Here is a 13,797-nt window from a genome sequence, read left to right as displayed (position 1 = left end):
AGACTTTCCTTAATAGTTTATTTTTTCTTCACATTGCTTTAATTATTTGTATGTAATTACTATAGAATATTTTTGTAAATAGATAGCATAGATATTTACATTATTGCTTTAGAACTATACTGCCGCCTTAGGTAAAACTCAGTAGGTTGTTTCTGGGGAACAGGTTGCTAGAAAAGCTCATTAGTGTTAACAGATTTGGCTGTTTACATGTTTATGGTTAGTCTTTGCATTAAATGTGGGTATGGTCCATGGAGCATTATTATGATTCCTCTATTTATTCCATTAAAAGCAACACTATTTGAAATTTGAATGAGAAGAAGTATTGCTTGTTCAAATTTTATTTATCAGCACTAATTCCCTGAAGCAGTGCCCCTACAAGTGGCATTGCCCCTTGATCCCCTTGGGGGTTGCTTTGCTGCCTCTAGATCCTCAAAGGTCTTAAAACTCCAACAAAATTATTTTTGGCCCATGCTTTCCATGGATGAAATTTGTAAAATATTAATATAGATATGTAATTTACTAAGTTACCGGTCCTGGTTTGGGCTCGGGTTCGGGTTCAAGGTTTGGGTTCGCAGGTTGGTTCAGTCAATTTTTTTTTGGGGTTTTGGGTTCATTAGTACAAAAACATAGAAAAATAAAAAATATATACATATATACAGATTTAAGTTAAAAATACACCACTATGCTAATAGTCAAATAACATAGCAAAATACACCACCATATTAATAGTCAAAACTCGGCTGTCATGATGTATATTAAAGTGTAAGTTCAAATAACACAGCAAAATAGTAAATATGCCATCATATTAATGTTTTAGTTCAAAAATAATAATGTCAACTTTCAACAATCAGCCATCATTGATCAAATATCATATGGGTCATCAAAAATATCATCATTCTCCTTCATATGCAGTGGTAAATTAAAAGAACCACAAACAGTGCCACTGGGAGTGGCATTGGCACTGGCACTAGCATTGGCAGCGGTAGTAGCAATTAAGTTTGTTTTGGTAAGTTGTTAGCTTCTGTAATTGATGGTGAGGATGCCACTAAGACTATTATCTGAAGTAGCTTGTTTTCCAAAGTTTTTATCAATGGTTCATTGTTTAACTGTTTAACAGATTTAACTAATTCTGACAGTCCATGTACTACAATACACTATCTTTGGCCTGTGGAGAGTCTGCTTTTATTAAGGCACCTAATGTTTCCATCAGTTGCGTTTTTTACTGCTTCCCGGAGATGCTTTCAGGACAGGGTTGTAATGTCCCTTTCCTGAAATAAGATTTAATAATACATAATAATAATAAAATTAAAATATAAAATAATAATAATAAAATATAATGTAATTACAAGTTAATTAATTTTAATGAAAGGTCAAGAGGCATGGCAAGAAGAGTTGTGACTCCCTCAAACACAAGATATAAAAGGGAGAAGAATTCATTTGAAAGAGGGGAGAGGAAGGAAGAGAGAATGGAGGATAGGAATAAAAGAAGGATAAATGGTAGACGAAGAAATGGGGAGGAAATGAAGGGCTGCACACTTTCAAAGGCTGCTAATGATGAAAGGTTGTGTCTCTTTCAAAGGACATAAACTATGAAGGGTTATACTATTTCAAAGGGGGGAATTGTGAAAGGTCGAGTCTTTTGCCAAAGGGCATACATGATGAAGAGGTGTGACCTCTCCCTCATATTGGGAGATATAAAAGGGAAGAGGGATCAAATGGAATGAGGGAAAGGAAGTGGAATTGGAGAAGATCTAGAGCATATTCAGAGCATAAATATATGGAGGGATCTTAAATGAGATTTGAGAAGGAAAGAAGAAAGTAAGATATGTAGATCTAGAAGAGGAAGATATGTAGATCTTAAATGGGATATATGCAGATTCGAAAAGCAGTAAAGACAGATTTGAGAAGTGAGAGATGGGTGAAGATTAGATAAGAAGTAAAATGGCAATAGTTTTGCCAAACAGATGTATCTTTTAATAACCAAAATATGTGACCCTTGGTCTCCATGAAGGGTATAAAGTGAAGGAGACATCATTTGAAAAAGGCATCAAACCAAGAAGAAGATCAGTCGATCCATTCAATGGGGCATCAAACTTCATAACCAATTTCAGAATTCATAAAGAGAGGAAGCAAGCAGTTTTGATTATAATGAGGGCAAGATTAAATAGGGGACATTACAAGAAAGCAGGGCAGTTCGGAAGGCCATTCCAGCTGGATTCCAACACCCCCTCCCACCGGGGGTGAAGAAGGATTAGGCAGAAGAGTGAACAGTTCTACTCCCGCCTACCTGAGCTTTCATTTTCGAATTCCCCATAGAATTGTAGGGCCTGGGGGGCACTCACTGTCCGAGCATCAATCTAGAGTTGGGTTACTCGAGCATCCGTTAACACGGGTTCAATCAGCAGGCCATCCTGAACCCCCGGAAGAAAGTAGTTTCTCTGCGAGAAAGTGCTGGTCCGGGGAGATCTCGCGAGAAAGGGTGAGAGGCAAGGCCACCCGCTACCCATCTCACCCTGAAGGTGAACAGTTCAAGTCTCTATTCACTCATCTAGATTAGCTACCCTGGGAGTCCTACCCTACACCCCCTCAGGGCAGGTAAGCAATCAGATTTTATGAGCAATGAAAAATGGAGCAAAGAGTTTTGCTTTTCATTCTATTGTGAAAAAAATGAAATAGGTTTTACCTTTTTGGTGTTTTAAGAGGTCAAATTAGGGTTGGGGGGGTTGGATTTGCCTTTTTGGCAAAAAAAAACACTTAAAAAAAGTAAAAAATTAACATTTCTTTCAAATTCTTCACGGGGCCCTTAAAAAGTGCCAAAATTCTTCTTGGGTTTGTAGGGCTGAACCCACAAGTTGTGGGTTGGACTCTGTCTGAATCCACATGCAACCGAACCTGGACTAGGAACCAAGTTGTAGACCTTGGTAACTTAGGTAATTTATAATCATATGCCACCTTGTTAATTGAACTCGTCTTCTGATTTATAAAATAATATAGATCATGATGACCACATTATCATTGATTAATCCCTTGCTTCATGGAAATATTTTGAATTAATTAAAAATCATGCAAATTTTGAAGCTACTCGTGATAGGGAATAGCCGTAACTTGTAGTTATTGTGTAGGAAGGTTTTTTATTGCTGCGTTACAGGATTTCTTGTTGATGGGTAACAAGGTTTTAGTTGCTGCACAATAGTTTTCAGTTGTTGCTCAACAAGTTTCAATTGATTCATAAGATTCTTAGTTGTGTAACAAGTTTTCAGTTGCTGTGCAACAAGTTATTCACAAAAATAGCCGAAGTTCCTATTGTGTAATAGTTGTTAGGGATTTCAATGGGGATGGATTTGCTGAAGCCGTTTGCTCTAGTTTCCAAGGTACCTCTTTTTAAGGGTTGATTCTTAGACTGCTGTTAATTTTTTTATATGAAGGGAGTGGACCTCTAGTCCACAATTAACATATCCAAATTTTGATCCATATACGAATGGAATCAATTATATATTCCCTAGAATAGTATACATGTTTTTGAAGAATATTTTTTTCAAAATTATGTGTTTTTTAATGTTCAGAAAATTTGCCGAGTTATTGCCAAATTTTATCAAGTTTTTATCAAGTTTTAAGTGATTGAATTTTTTGGTTAGCCAAGTTCTTGTAGAGTCTCGAGTGATTGAAAATTCTGGGTCATTTGAGTTATTGCAGAGTTCTATTTTTTCAACCATGCTAAGGACTTTGTGAGGCCACAATATAACATGTTTGTAATTGGTTCATATTTCAATTTGGTATATTAGGGTATTTTGCTAGGAGATGTGTAGAGGACTTTGGATTTGTCTTGATCAAACTTGGGCTGTAATGTCCCAAGCTTTTGTCGAAGACATTAGAGGTAAAAAACAAGAAAACAATTTATTTTGTGATGTAAATGTAAAATCTAGATGCCACATTACATGCATGCACAAGGTATCATAACACAACACAATGACACACAAGGCATGAAACATCAATGCACCAAGCATGGTGACACAATTGAAAGACATGGTAAAGTCACCATAACGCTTGGGTGAGAGGATAGAGTTTCTTTAAGGCAGATATCAAACACTAGTCCACGATCCCATTCTCTCGTGGACACAAGGATTGGAACAAGAATGCCATATTGCTTCATTCCACATCGAAACACTAGGATTACCCCCTCAAGAGGTAGGTCAATTGGGGATACAAAGCCTTAATCAATTGAACTCTTGACTATATGCTTTCCCACAAAGATACACATTTCAAAACAATGGAGTGAATAACTTGGAAGAAACTTCAAAGGTAAAAATGAGGTCACACAAACTAAGACATAGATAGAGCTAGGTTGAACAAGCCTATAGCATGCTAGACTTGAAGCAAAGTTATAACCGCCTCAAACCAAGTTTGTTAAGAAATGGTTTGAACCAAACATTTATTTGGAGTCTATGTCCAACGTGTATAAAATTCATATAAATCAAGGGATTCTTTTAAACCCAAAATGCTATTATTCACCTAAATTTATTCTTTCCAAATAAGATCAAACTCAATGATTTGACGGTCAAATCAGGGTTGTACTGCCCCAAGCTTTCAGTGAAGACATTAGCGGTCAAAACACAAACAAATTTTATGTTATGTAAATACAATATCAACATGTCACATTACACACTTTATACACACAGGGTGTCATGACACAACACAATGACACACAAGGCGTGCAACTCCAAAGCACAAAGCATGCTGTATCAATTATGCTACAATGACATATCAAATTGATCGTAGTGTTGTGACCTAATCACACATCACCCCATTCCAAATGGGGACCGCCTACTTTTTAGGCCCTCTTGGTCTTTTGGTTTTGGTTTTTTGGGTCTGGTCGTAGCAGTCTCGTCAGTTCTCTGAGTTTGTAGGTGTTTTGGGGTCAGTTTGATCAAGTTTGCTTTTTGTTTGGGCAATTTTGGCCAAGTCCAGGGCTCGTTTTGTCAGTTTTAGGGTTTTTCCTTTAGTCCTAGATTTTAGGGTTTTCCTTTTAGGGTTTTTGAAAACTGAGCGTAACATTGGAATTAGGACCCTCTGAGGAACCTCCCAGTGAAACTTGAGCGAAGTCTGAGCAACTTTCTATTTTTAGAAAGTTCCTATTTTTTAGGGATTTCACTGTCAGGATTGGTCTAATTTCACCGAAAATCAAACTTACTATTTTTAGCAAGTTTCTTTTTTTAGTAAGTCCCCCTGCGTCCTGTTTTGCTCTAATGTTGACACTTTGAAGCAAATTCAATTTTTGGAAAGGTTCTTTGTGGCAGGTTCTTCGTAGGTAGGCACTGAAGACCAGGTGTTCATGATCATTTCTAAATCCGGAGAATGGGAAAAGCATTTTCTAAGTCCGAATGGAGAATCACTTCAATTCCCCAAATTGCATCTTGATCGTGGAAAAGGTTTAAAATTGACTAAGTCTGGTTAGAGGAAGGTCGAATTCCTCCATGTGGGTGGAATAGCACCAATGTCCCAGGAAGGGCGCCAAATTCCTAATGCCATGGAAATCCAAAAAGTGACGAAATTCCTTTACCATGGCAAAATGGCGCCCAGGTTAGTCATGGGGTGCTGGAATGAAGTAGTCGTGGAAAATGGAAAAATTGAAAATTCCTTCCCTACATGAAATTAGCGCCCAAGTGTTGAGGTCTGGCACCAAGACAAGGTTGCTATGGAAAATGTTGAAAGTCTAAAATTCCTCCTCCATGGTGATTTGGTGCCCAAGGAAGGAGAAGGGCGCCAAAACCATAGGGTCATGTAAAACTTAACAAATACAAAGTTCCATCACTTGTGTGATTTAGCACCCCAGTCATGGTGGAGAGTGCCAAACTAAGACAGGCAAGGAAAACGTGCAAAAGGAAAAAATCCATGACCAAGGAGAAAATAATGCCCAGGTGGAAGGTTAGGCGCTAAAATGAGTATGCCAAGGAAAAGGGTAAAGTTTGCAAAATCCTTCATCACAGCAAAATGGTGCCCTAGTCTGGTGAAAAGCGCCAAAATGGAGAAGTCATGGAAAATCACACAAATACAAAATTCCTTCGCAAGGGTGATTTAGTGCTCTTGCACAAAGAGGTGCACCAAAATGGGTTCGCCAAGGATAAACTTGAAGAAGTTGAAATTTCCTCCATGATCTGGATTCCACGCCCAAGACAAAATGAGAATTTTCCAAGACAAGGAGCAAGTTGAGGGGGTTAAGGATGGACAGAAAAAGCAGAAAATTCCCCTGGGGAACAAATTTTAAAAATCCATTTTTAGGTTTCAAATCTCATCCAAATTTCAAATTTCTTTCAGATTTAGATTCGTGGGAGAAATTTCTCTCTTGGTCCCAAAGCCCTAATTTGTGGAAAATCCCTAAAAAATAGGAGATGGTGGAAAATTGTTGAAAACTCCAGAGCAAGGAAAGTTAAAAAAGCTTCAAGAAAATTCTTCCTAGGTCAAATATTCTCTCTTGAAGTTTTCTCTCTCCTAGGGTTTTTCCTGCCAATGGATGTATAAAGTGAATCTCAGGTGAATCTTCCAAAATTCAAAAAATGGAAGGTTGGCGAGTTGGCAAGAGAATATTCCAAATCATGACACACAACTCAAGGCATTAAAGGAAAATTCCATTTTGGTAACTACGATGGTGGGGTCCAATTGCATGGCGTATTGGAAAGGAAACTATGACGCATCATCAAAACAACTGCCCAAATTGACCTTTGCCAACTTAGCAGCATGTTGGAGGAATTCTATATAAACGCACAAGTACAATTCATTCTTCACGTGCAAATTTGGAGAAAGAAAAGTTGGAGAGAAAGTGCAAGAAGTCAGACTTGGAGAATATTTTATTCTTTTCAAGAGGTTTTGTTCGCAGGAAGTGCTAATTTATTCCTAGAATGGCAAAGGCAAGCAAGGCGGCAACCATCAGTAGGCAGGCATAGATAAAATTTGAGATGAATGGCTTCCTTTCGGAGTCCAAGATGGTGTCCAGATGGAAGGAGATCAGCTATACAAATTTAGGTACATTCAATTTGGCTGCCTTCCGAATTAGGATGTTCGGAACAACAGGGCATAATCCATCACCTACCTCTCCTAAAATTGTCAGAAGTGGAATTGTTGCGGCAACTGGTTTTCCTCCATTTATTCAATGTTTGGAATTGATCCTAGAATGCGCGAAGCACTACTTTTCGGAAAGAAGTGCTATTTTAGCAGCAAGTGGCAAACTTTTTGCCAACTTGACTCCGGAGGCTATTGGTGAAACTTTTGGAATTCCCTCACATCATTCCATGACCTACAAGACTATGAATGGAGCTAAGGCAATATACGATGCAGGTCCTGATAGATGTGTGGAGGTCATCAACAAGAGCTGGTTACAAAAACCTAGGCCTCACATCTCCAAGATGCCTAAGACGCTCACCATTTTTGAATTCAAGCAGGAGTATGTGGACTTGATCATGATGTTAAGCAGAATAATGGGGTGTCCACATGCCATAAATTTTGAAACGTGGATGTTTTTCTTCATTGGCAAGGTCATGAATGCAAATGGATTGGTAGACTGGGCTAGGTTAATTAGCCATTATGTTCATGAACAACTGAAAGATTTGAAGGAGAAGAAGACCCAATCCTTCTATATGAGCTCTTATGTAATTTATTCACTTGCAAGGATGGGTGGCTTCGATGGTTTACCAGGAAAAGGAGTCATGGGCTGCGGATCAGCACTGCTGAAAGTTCATGAATGTTATCCTCAGCTGCACCTCTACAACACTGATTCTTTCAAACTGGCAAATGACACTTTTGCTATGTACCTGACTAGATTTATGCAAAACGAGCTTCGCAAGAGAGTGTTGCCAGAAGCCAGGGCTTTGGTACAAAAATTTGGGGCTACATTCCTGCAGTTTCCAAAGTTCACTTATATCAGGATGTAGGGATTCACATACCAGCCATATAAATTACTGAGGTATCCATCTGATAAACTGGTGTTGCTTGAGCTTATGAGGCAATTGGCGGCCTATGACCAAATTTAGAAGAAAAGAAAGCTGTCCATTGAATTCCCAGTTGTTCTTGGTGATTATGTAGAAGTGTGCCCAAACCTTGCAGCAGTTGAGAAAGCAGCAGAGGAATTGGCGTTCTGCTGCTTGGTATTTTACACCTCTAGATCCTATATGATCCATATCGTAAAATCAAGAAGGTTGCTGGATTAAAATTTGTGCACAAGTTTCACCTAGAAGATTATTGGGCAGGTGCCAAGGATGACCTTGAGGTTAGGAAGAAAATGTTTTCCAGGCTACCCCTTGACACAATTAGGATAGGTGAAATAATGCAAGTGCCTGATCAGGTCAAGGAGGACTCAGACTTAAGGCAACCGGAATTCAAAAAGGTGAAAGATCAACCCATTCAACTTCCAGATTGGTCAGAGCTTGAAATTGATGATTGGGACATTTTGGCCAGACCTGTATTGAAAGTCATCAAACATTGGGTTGATCGACATCTCAGGAGGTTGACAGAAGGAAATGTCCGTCTAAGCTACCGGTTGATGGGAAGTCTAGATTCCCATAGTTAGGCCACTGAAGGATCTTCACAAGCTCAGGCTGAAGAAGGAGAAGTTCAACAGAAAGAAGCTGAGCTTAATAAGGGAAAAAGTGCTCCGAAAGGCCAAGAACAACAAGGAAGAAAGAAATCCAGCCGAAAATTCAGCAGGAAGCTCAATAGGAAGAACCACCGCAGAAAAGGGCAAGAATGGAAGGGATTCAATCGCCGGCTAGCTCTTCCAGTATGCAGGAGGTAGAAATGTTTGCACAAGAAAATCCAGTTAATCCGCCACAGGTTAATCTTCTTGACAGTGCTCCAGCACACGATGTTCTCAACGTCAGCACTTCACACAGGCCAAATCAGCCCAAGGGTGCAAAGGCAAGAACTTTCCTCTCATCCAGAAGAGCCATGCCAGGATAGTTTTGTGGAGATGATCTTTGAGGAAATGGAGGATATTGCACAGGAACATTCGCAAAAGGAGATTCAGGATCAATCAATTTCCACTCCTAATTGGCTGAGAGATAGACTTAGGAAGGAATTAGAAAAGAAAACTGATCCAGCACGAGAATTGGAAGAACTCTTGAAGAGAATGGATCAGCCAATAGAGAAGAAAGCTGCCTAGAAATTTTCCAAAATCACGAGAGATGAGTCTGGATCCAGGACTCTACATTTAGCTGAGCCCGCGATAGACGTGGATAGGAGTGAAATTGCGTGAAGTGATTATGTGATTAGGGAAATTGATTTGGGGTGCGCTTCCACGACGCAGGTTGTGGAAGATTTCGAAGGATCTTCCTTGGCTATGAAAGAAAAGATGCAGAAAATGAAAGAAAAATGTAAGAGGCTGAAAAGTGAAAAGAGGGCCTTGTGTGAGTATATTAAAAGTTTCAAGCATCTGCTTAGGGAGGCAGATTTGTCTTTTGTTCCTCCTCCCTCTGTTCCTTAAGAGATCATTGATGACACTGAAACAATCAGGGAAATAGCCTAGCATTCCAAGGAATGGGTGGAAGATGTCTTTGCTGCAACTGGAAAGTTCAATGAAGACTTGGCTCATCTTCATTCCAGATTTGTTGCCCTTCTAAACCGACTTGAAGTGGCAGATGGTCTATGGGAGGATGTTCACATTTACCAGGACCTGACCATACCGTGACTTAGAGCTTTGATGAAAATTCCGAAGCAGACATTGATTGATGGGAAGGTAATCCAGGAAAATGAAATTTACGACTTCCCGCGGTGGTTTTGTGCCATTTGCCTCGGAAAGGATATCTTTGAACGATTTAGCATGGAGTATTTAACTTTAAAAGATTTAATTAGAAGGGTACAGGAAGAAATTATCAGCATGATTGAGGCATTATTCGCAAGAAAGCTGAATGAGGGCGGAGTGATGCTGAACTTCCTGAGGTCCTAGTTGCATGAATTCTTCTTTGTAGGGTCCTTTTCCAAGGAATATTCTGAGAATGTTTCTTCATTTTCCAGCATAATGAAGAAGACGCAGGAACCGATGGTGGAATGGGAGAACTCCAAGAGCGAAGAGGAAATCACCTTGATGGAGTTCAAGATTGAAAGTGTGCCAAGTGTCTCCGTAGGAGAACTGGAAGCTGTCATTGCCAAATTTATCTCTTATGCCATTAGTGAACGAGATAATGGTTGTCCATTCCCGGACGAGAATCTTTTGACCGAGTAATGGTGGCACACTTATTGCTGGAAGATTTTGACTAAACGACGACACAGTCAATGCATGTTAAATTTACAAAGAATCTTTTGCATGCAGCCACCTCATTTATGATTTTATGATAGATTCCTTGCGCATGTTGGCATCACATGAAGGAATAATGGGCATTTATGGCAGCATGAACGATTTTTGCATGGGATATCCATTGCATGTAAGGCGAACTTGATGTAAGTGGTGCATTTATTGCACGAATGGATGCTATTTTGGGCATGTTTGAATTGATTGTATATGGGTTTCATGGGCATTTATTACAGATTCCCACCTTGTTGCATCATGTGTGGGGAATCTTTTGGGGGAAAACCCTAATTAGGGTTTGCATGTCTTCATGGTTTGAGGCCTATATAAAGGGGTGACCCCCCCTCATTTGTAAAGAGAGGAGAGATTGTTTTTTGAGATTGTTGAAGTAGCAAACTTATACATTGTTCGATTTGATGGTGTATTCTTGTTCTATTTTAGCAATCTGCATGGTCTTGCTCTCTTCATTTAGATTAGATTTGCTTTAAAGTTGTTAGACGAATGAGATTTGATGAGGTTGTTTATAGTGTAGACCCTTGCTCATACCTTTGGTTGGTAGCTGATTATTATCAATTGTGCAAGGTTAGTTTGAGCTTTTTCTATGTGGATGCTTAACTTCGATCATCAAGTGAATGTTGTTCAAATTGATGGCTTTCATTGATGATATAAAAAATTAATGCACAATCTCTGAAGATTGCATCACCCTCGTGTAGTTGTATTGTGTTGGCGAAGTGAAGTGTGGTTTGGTCTCACTTGAGCAATCCTCGTCTCCTTGTTCTTAGCTCTAGATTAAGTTAGACTAGATTTAGAATAGCTTTCTAAACCCTTCTCATTTACTTTCCACATATTTTAAATCAAGAAATCCTAAAAACAAGCCATTCAAAGCTAAATTATCCGCGAGTCAATTCCAAGAAATTGCACAATTGTTATTCTTCTTTGAGAACTCGTAAGGCCCCTTGGATTACCAGTAAAACACATCAGCCAACTGAGTCACGTTCGTTGCACGAAGGAACCTTGGAGTTAGCCGTTTGATCTTATTGCAATCTTAGCATACGGTTTAAGTTTGATCAAGAGAGAGTGAAATGACCATTGGGAACTTTATTTTGCATTAGACGCCATCCTAAAAGACATGTCAACAAGTTGGATGAGCACCAACTACACCATAGAGTTTCAATGAATATCTATAACCCATCCGTGAATAATATCACTTGAGCACTTTTTTCCAAAAGCATGGATAATGGAATTACTTGCCTACACATGCATTTCCTACCAATATATAAAAAATACAATAATTGTTACAATTACAAGTCTACATTTGAAGAATACAAGGATGGGCATAAACCAATATCAAATACAATATTAATTACAATGATAATATGATTACAATCTTTCCATAACTCAAGGCATAATACAACCTGGCATATATACCAAACTGATACCAAACTAAGAACTCTTCAAGCTGTCAAGAGATCTTCTAGAAGGGGACCAAGGGGAAATGTTACCCGCCTTTCTACAATATTACCATTGTCGAGTCCAATAGATGCCTATGCCACTCTAGTTAACTCAAGTTGCGAGAGAGAATATCATCGATACACTTACACACAACAAGGATATCAAGTAAGACACTAGTAATCCACAACATGATTGCACATGGGTTTTGTTGATGTGTTTTTTAGGCACAATCAAACACAGAGTAAAATACCCAAAAGTATCTTATCCTCTCTTAGAGCAAATTCCTCCCAAATGCTAAACTATGTGATCAAGTGGAAGACTCCAAGGTTCCTAATGTCGGGTCACAACTTGTGGATAAGCACAATTGGTCATTGTGATTGCTGTTACTCCAAGGGGCCTTACGCTGAATAATTGAATGCTTGAATTGCTGGAACTTAGATTCGAACTACTTGTTTGGAGAACAAAAAGCGCAAAAGACGTATGGTTTAAGAAGTCTAAGAATGTAGGAACGATGGACAGTCTTTGGTGAAACTCGACTAAGCCTTGCTTTGACATGCAAAGCAACAACTCCACAAAGCTTAATGCGATCTTCTAAGGAAATTAGATGGTTTTCTAATCATTATCAAGCATAGACACCATTAATTAAATGCATATCAATGATTGAATAACAATTGAATTTAAGCCCATTTAAGTATTCCAGTTGACCACACAAGGCGAATTTGCCATCGAAAAACTGCTAGTGGTATGGATAAGAAGTTCCACCATGAATCATGCACAACGCTCTATCATTTAACTAATTGACATGAAAGCAAATGAGAATTGTAAACCATGCAACTTGTTGAACAACACATTTCACCGGTTCTTCAATGAAAAGAGTATATTCATTTACAATTCTTTGCAACAATCTCCTCTTCTCGTACTCTACTCTAGTTGCTATCTGCTGTTAAACTATTCTTGAGCTACTAACTATTTCTAAACCATTCGCTATTAACCTCCTATTAACCTTTACAAATGAGAAGTTTGAGCCTTATATAGAGAGCTCATTACAATTCAAAGGTTCAGATTGATTTGAGATCAATGGTCGAGATTACAGATGAAACCCTAATTAGGGTTTGTTGGAACAAACTCTTCTTAGCCAATGAAATAATTACAATATTTGGACACATGTCTTCTCTAGAATATTTGGCCAATAGATAGTGGGGGTAGGTACATTGGAGTTTGTGCCTCCATATGATGCGTTAGGTGCATTGTATCGGGACATGCTGATGTAGAACCCTCTGATTGGTGGAATGATGACTAGGATGACACCTCAGTTTGCTTGTAGACTTAATAGATTATCATGAAGGAATGTCGAGCAATTTCTCTTGATATTCAACATCTCAAGATCACTCAATGTGGTGATGATGATGGCAAGCATCGTTATGGTCGAGTCAATCCTCCATCTTTGCTTGCTTATCTTGCCTTGAGATAGTTGTATGACCTTTCCATTACACTTCAAGGTTTTGACCTCTTCATGTCATCATGATGCAATGAGAGTTCTTGAATACCTCAAAATCCTTCTTGTGTAGTCACCTTCTTTGATACCCTTGTGCTTGCCGATGAAATCCTTCCTCTTGAAGACATCTATTTCCATGTTCCACTTTGAAGTTGTGATGATTGTTGATACACTTTATAGTATAGACTTTCGTGTGGTAGGATTCTGATCTTCCTTGTATCTTGGACCTTGACCTTGATGTGGAAATTTCCTCATTGGAGTACTGTGCTGATCTTCCTACAATCTGGCCCCTTTGATCTCCTCCTTTACCACCTGCAAAACAAACAAGTAGTTATCAAACACACGTATTATACACTTAATTTTATCCGTCTTTTATTCCTTATAGCTCTGATTTTGTCTGATTTGTGTTTGCTACAGCTCTGATAACATATAGAAAGTTCACTTAGCTCTGCCCAGGCTGCCTTGCTGAAGATGAAATTGCTGCCATTATGATTAAATTCGCTGCTCTTAGATTAAATTTGCTGTTTGGGGAAGGAATTTGCTTTGCTTTTGTGTTCAAATGACTGATTTGACTTGGCAT

General features: G+C 38.8%; 1 protein-coding gene across 1 annotated transcript in view; it reads left to right on the top strand.

The window, feature by feature from the left end:
- The window catches only part of LOC131070705 (E3 SUMO-protein ligase MMS21), a 62,377-nt gene that overhangs the window by 36,608 nt on the left and 11,972 nt on the right, over positions 1–13,797 (top strand). The window lies entirely within an intron of this gene.

The sequence above is a fragment of the Cryptomeria japonica genome, chromosome 11 (genome assembly GCF_030272615.1).
Source record: "Cryptomeria japonica chromosome 11, Sugi_1.0, whole genome shotgun sequence".
NCBI classification, from domain to species: domain Eukaryota; kingdom Viridiplantae; phylum Streptophyta; class Pinopsida; order Cupressales; family Cupressaceae; genus Cryptomeria; species Cryptomeria japonica.
This window is presented reverse-complemented; position numbering and strand designations above follow the sequence as displayed.